The sequence below is a fragment of the Panthera uncia genome, chromosome B1, assembly GCF_023721935.1.
Source record: "Panthera uncia isolate 11264 chromosome B1, Puncia_PCG_1.0, whole genome shotgun sequence".
Classification (NCBI taxonomy): domain Eukaryota; kingdom Metazoa; phylum Chordata; class Mammalia; order Carnivora; family Felidae; genus Panthera; species Panthera uncia.
Window position 1 is genome coordinate 41,115,179 of NC_064811.1, and position 6,551 is coordinate 41,121,729.

At 40.9% G+C, this 6,551-nt stretch overlaps 1 long non-coding RNA gene across 3 annotated transcripts; it reads right to left on the minus strand.

Moving 5' to 3' along the window:
* Positions 1-208: 208 nt before the first annotated feature.
* Positions 209-5,413, minus strand: LOC125923647 (uncharacterized). Of its 3 annotated transcripts, XR_007458108.1 has the most exons (5): positions 4,724-5,413; positions 4,433-4,514; positions 2,578-2,712; positions 1,827-1,957; positions 209-1,159 (listed from the first exon to the last, which is right to left on the minus strand). It is a non-coding gene; the product is annotated as an uncharacterized LOC125923647 (long non-coding RNA). The 3 variants fall into 3 exon arrangements; XR_007458110.1 differs by lacking the exon at positions 1,827-1,957; XR_007458109.1 differs by lacking the exon at positions 1,827-1,957 and having other exon boundaries at positions 209-1,162.
* Positions 5,414-6,551: the final 1,138 nt, after the last annotated feature.

The window sequence follows — 6,551 nt, forward strand, 5'->3', positions numbered from 1 at the left end:
CGCTGTGTTTTTATTATGGGTTATGGGTCTGCGGGTCAGGGGGGTTAGATCTTATCTATCCATTAGTCGATTTTTAAAAAATTTGAGGTATGGCAATGAAGTTAAACTTTATTTAGATGAAAACCATTAAGAGACATGAGCAGGTGGCTAAAATATGGAGGATTAGCAAATGCCTCATAAAACAACACAGATGATCAACACTAATATAAAAATCAATTTATGGTTTATTGGGATGTCAGTTATTTATGTACATTTTCAGTAAATTTCATTTACACAGTACAAAGCACCTCCAAAGATCAAGCTGTAACAAAGTCAGTAATAAAAAATTAAGATAATATGAAAAACATCATTCTAATTTTTGCCTTGTGGGCCACACAGCTTTGACCAGCAGGGTCCCAGAGGTAATATAGACCATTAAAATGAGACCATTTTTCCATAACAACCTCAATTAGTTTTGGCTCATGTTCCACAAAATGTAAATTTGGATTTCTGGGAGTCTTTTAAAACAGCAACAAAAAACCCTTAATAGTATAACAAAACTAGTCTTTTCAGAGTCACTGCCATGGGGCTCTGACTTAAGTCCTATATGTTGCAATTTGGTGCATCTAAGTTGCTACAATACCAATACTGAATGATGACAGTGTCCTACTGGAGACTAGAAGGAAATTGGGGCAAAAACAAGTTTCTCAATGAGAAATTCATCCTGTTGTACTCAAAATCTCTTCTTATGGGAAGGAACAACATGTGATTCAAGTAGCTCTTTAAAATGCTAATGTTAATGGACAAAAATAAATTGTTTTCTAGGTTTATCAAAATTTCTTTTATGTGAAATCATTTTTCACCTATTATTTTGTATCTCATTCTGACATGAATTACCAATGCTTTTCTATTAATGTTTCAGCAAAGCTACCATTGGACTTGACCATAATGTACTTAAAGCTATTTGTGGCCAACTGAATATCCAAGATCATACCTTCCCTTTGATGAATGCTTATTAGAGCTGAAGCTTAGGATATGACCCCACACTCAGTAGCACACGTAGACAATGTGAAGGTCAGAATGCAGTTCCTTGTTGTTGATGAAGAGATTGTGTATGTTGTTATTCATACGTTGCTAATTGTAGTCATGCCTTTCAAAACTTGAAGCGTGGAATCTCGTTCTCCTGGTGAAAGAAGTTAGGAACAAAATTGAACTCTATTTGTCTACCCTTCATACCAAATTCCAGACCCAAACAGTTTATATGTAAGAATCCATTTGAAACTAAAATTTAGATTACATAAAGAATAGAAAGTTTTGTGGGCTTTTGACCAAAATCAGGTCCTGATTTGGGGGTGGGGGGAGTGGAAGGGAAGAGTATATTTTTACTCAAACTGCCCACTATTCCTACAGCCTCTTCTGTTTCATTCTTGCTGACAGATTTGAATTCCAGTTTCCAACATCTGACCTCAATCTCCCACCACAAAAATTCCATTATTACACGTCTGAATATTTCTGCCTAAAGATGGCCATTCTTTTCTTATCGTTGTTGAAACAGTACCATAAAGGGGCACCTGGGAGGCTCAGTTGGTTGAGCATCCGACTTCAGCTAAGATTATGATCTCACGGTCCCGCATCGGGCTCACTGCTGTCAGTGCAGAGCCCGCTTTGCATCCTCTGTCCCCCCATTGTCTCTTTGCCCTGCTCACACTCTCTCCCTCAAAAATAAATAAACATTAAAAAAATAACATGAAGTATTTCCATACAGAGTAACACTGATGTCCAGCTCCCTGTTGAAAGTTTAACTGCCCAGACTGTAGGTAACCTACTGATTATTCAAATGAGCTCACCCTGAAAAGACAAGGTAGAAATTTAGGTACTGCGGTAACAGAGGGCCAGGTTCCCAATAAACCTCTAGGCTCCACGCTCTCTCCTTTGTCACACTCAGCTCCACAGGTTTGACTCTGCTCAAATCATGTACCTACAAAGCCAACGGAACACGTTTGAAAAAGCTCAGCTCACTTGAGATTCAGATACAAGTTACTCCAAGACCCGTGAAACTAAACTGTATGTAGGATTGTGCCCTGAATATATACCCAAGTGTCAGGTTCATGTGCAGCTCTGTTATCGTTTGGCCTCGGCAGGGTCCTGAACCACAACAGAATGAGATATAATCCTCCTAGAAACTTTCCTCATGTGCAAGTTTTCTTTCAGCATGAGTTTGTTTCTTAGTCTACATTTCACTTTTCAGCTATCTGAGCCAACCCGATTTCTGACCTTCTCAATGTTTTCCTGTGTTCTGTGGATAACTGGACAGCCACTTTTCACATCACCATGGATATCATCTCTGCCTTCTTTAAACCTTTTGTGCCAGTCAAAAACTCTTGCTCTCGACATTACTTCTTCACCATAAACTACTTTTAACATCCCAAGTGTCTCACTTGCAGATTTATTTAACTTTACACAAAACTTAACATGAATTGGTTGCTCTAAATAATGGTCACTCATTTTGATGGTGGAAAAAAGAATAATTCTATTCACATGTACTCACAAGGTTAGTGGGCAACCTGGAAAGCACTGCTGTGCCAGCTAAACACGTACCTGGGCAACAGTCACTCCTCCTGTGATTTCACAAGCCACACATGGAAAAACAGTCCAAACAGAAGAGTGCAAACAATCTTTGGAGGAGTTGATGAAGGTTTCAGCATCATATATATACCATCTCAGCTTGAACACCTTGTATTTTCCCATATACAAAAGGGGAGAAAATAAATCAGCATTTTCTTACTTGTCGAATGGCTAAGAAAATGGTATTTGAAATATATGAACTATGCGCAGGGAGCATTTAGCCTCCCCACCTCCCCAAAAAAACCCTAAGATAAAATCCATCCTAATAACAGTATGGAAGATGCCATTTGTCTTGGCTGTATGTTTAGAAAGAGCTAGTTTGAAATTATGGGGCTTTTTTGTTTGTTTTTAACACTTTATTTTTTTAAGTTTATTTATTTTGAGTACGAGCAGGGAGGAGGGGCAAAGGGAAAGAGAGGATCTTAAGCAGGCTCCACACTCAGCCCAGGGCCTGATGGGGGCTTGATCTCATGACCATGGGATCATGACCTGAGCTGAAACCAAGAGTCAGATGCTTAACCAACTGACCCACCCAGGTGCCCTGAAATTATGGTTTTTCTAATGATGTTGATTGATAGGTCAAATGTAAGATATCAAAATAGTTTATTTCCAAGTACATAATGAGAATAGATTTGGTTGTCTCCAGTGTGTATAATACAATGTATTTAGTTGAGTGTTTAGGAATTCTAACATTTAAACATCGTTACCTATATTCATCCTGCACATACTATCTAGTGTATTCAGAATTTAAAACAAACACACATGCACTGAAAAACAGCATCTTGTAAGCTTTGAACATGAATTTCTCTCATTTAGTTCTCAAATCAAAACTTGAAAGGTTTCACAAATTATGTCTGTACAACCCAAATGCTGGAATTAAAGTTATCCAATGATTGGTTGCAAATATAGACTGTATTTGATGAGTTCTGCCGTGTGTGTGTGTGTGTGTGTGTGTGTGTGTGTGTGTGTGTGTGTATGGTGAAATATACAGGCCATAAACCATTTTTAAGTGTGTAATTCAGAGGCGTTACTTGCATTCATAATGTTGTACAACCATCACATTTCCAGGACCTTTCCATCATCCCAAAAGGAAATTCTGTACCTATTAAATAGTAACTCCCCATTCTCTCCTCTCCCTGGACCCTGGTAAACTCTGTTTCACTTTTTGTCTCTATGAATTTGACTAAGTTCCTCATATCGGTGGAATCATACAGTATTTGTCTTTGTGTCTGGCTTATTTCACTTAGCATGTTTTCAAGATTCTCCTATGTTGTAGCAGGTATTACTGACTCCTTAAGGTTGACTAAATACTCCATTGCATGTATATACACATTTTGTTTATCCATTCCTTTCTACATTTACTTGGGTTGTTTCTACCCTTCAGCTATTAGAAACAATGTTACTGTGAACATGGATGTACCAGTAACTGAGTGTCTGCTTTCAGTTTTCTGGGGTATATACCAGTAAGTGGAATTGCCAGATCATATGGTAACTCTGTGTTTCATTTTTTGAGAAATCATCAAACTGTTTTCCAAAGCACCTACACCATTTTGCATGCCCACAAGCAATGCACAAGGGTTTCAATTCCTCCATAACCTCACCAACAATTATTTTCTACAAACTTTCACACCGGTGGGTGAAAATTCCGGTATCTATAGGGTTAAGTATTTGCTTCCCAATCCTCCTTTGCCTCCCCATCTCCCCAGGCCCCCCGCTTTTTTGGCAGTGCTTTTCCTTCAGTGAAAACACAGATAATGTTGTGGTTTTTGACAAGCACAAGAATTCAATAAATACTGACATGCTCCTTTACTGGAGGAATCCGCATTACCTTTTTGGGAGGTGAATAGAGCTGCTTTAGGTGTCTGCATTAGAAACGAAGTTCAAAATGTAAGTGTGACTCCACTTGAACTCTGTAAATTAGCAGAAAAAGCACGTGTTAAAAACGGGCTGGGACACGTAAGTAAGGCGGTTAAACCCTAGAAGCATAGTATACTGTACTGTATACTCCATGAACTAAGAAGGGCGTTAGCATTAGAACCACAAGTTCACCCACTATTTTTAATCCAAATGTTCCTTTCAAGGTTGCACACCCTTCCACATAGGTGGAGTGAGTCAGTACCTGGCAGGGCTTAATCGGGTCTCGCTTTCCTACCACGGCGTCCTTCTGCCAAGTGGCAGCAGAGCGTCTCTGCCAGTCCATCTCCGCTCTGGCGGAGGAGAAGGCAGGTAAAGGTCCAGCCCGAGAACCCAGTGCCCGGGCCGCGCCTCACCTGGGCCTCGGGCTCCAGGGTGGGAGGAGACGCAGCTCCCAGCCTGCGCCTCGTCAAGGTCCCTGGCCGTACCCACGACACCAGACAGCCCCCCACTCAGCCTCGACCCGGCAAAAGGCTCCAAGTGTCGGAGGCACCAGACCAATTGACAAAGCACCGCCGAAAACCGGGACTCTCGCGAGACACAAGACTCCTGGGAGGTTCGCCGTGCCAATCAGCGGATGGGGGCGGTCCCAGGGCGCGTTCAATTGGCTAACCATGGGAAAGCTCGCGTCCCATTGGCATATTTTCTGGCCCCAACTCCACCCCTCGACCGGAATGCCCGCCCCCTTCAATGGCCCCACCTCTGAACTGAGTGGGTTGGGAGGAAGGGAAACGCCTACAGTAGCGCTGGGTTCCGGGTGCTGGAGCTCAGGCGCCCGAATGGTCCTAACCCTTTATCTGGGGCACCATAGGAACAGGTCACGCTCAGGTTCTGACATGTTCCGTGGTATTCCTTACCTCGGCCATTTACTCTGTACTCCACACTATCCGGTCTTAGGCAGGGAGGTGATTTTACCTGTGCTTGAAAGAAGGCAAGGTTGCATGGACTAATTAAGATGTTTCCCTTAAAGCTTTCTAATCCGAATACCTTATATCTTGCTCTGCATGGTATGCAAGGAGCATTGATTTGTTTGTTTGACTTGGAACAATAATTAAACCCATTGTGCCTTCCCATTAACTCATCAGAAGAGCCCCGGTGAAGTAGGTACTATTACTGTCCTTGTCAGCCCTATTGCCCTACTTTAATTCACGCCTTCGTATTTGCTTGCCTGGATTACTTCTACAAACAGCCCCTTAGCTCCTCTCCTTGCTATCCTCTACAAAGCCGAGGATTAAACTTTCTAATGCAAATCTAATCATGTCTCAAATCCTTCTCAGGTCTCTCAAATGTCAATCCTTCTGTGGCCCTGTGTTGTCCACAGGTTCTGGCAGAAGCTGCTTTTTATCAAAATATGACATATCTATGGTAAGTACACAAATCATAAATGTGCAGCCTGCTAAAATTTCACAAATAGATCACACTAGCAGCCAGCTCAAGAAACAATGTAACCAGCATCCCAGAAGTGTTTCTAATCACTAACCACTTCCTTCCCTGCTCAGAGTTATCCACTATCCTTAGAATTGTTTAAGTGGTCAGTAGAGTAGCAACCTTGTGTTTGTACATTATACAAAGGGGTCCATTATGGCATGTAATCTTTTATGTCTAGTTTCTTTAACTCACTTTTATGTTCATCAGGTTCATCCATACGTTAACTACATTTATAGTTTGTTCATGAGGATGCTGTATTGCATTTCACTGTGTGAATACATCACAATTTGCCCAATTGTTGATAGACATTGGAATAGGGTATATTTTGGCGCTATTAAAAATATTGCTGCTATGGACATTGTAATAGAAATCTTTTGATGAACATGATGAATGCATTACTCTTGGATATATACCTAGAAATGGAAATGTTGGGCCATAGGTTGTGCCGTGTTCAAATTTAGATATTTTTAAACTTTTCCAAAGTACACCAATTACATTCCTATCAGCAAAATATGACAGTCCCATCTTTTCCACATTCTCATCAACACTTGGTATTTTTCATCTTTTTTCATTTTGGCAATTTTGGTGGATGATAATCATGTCTC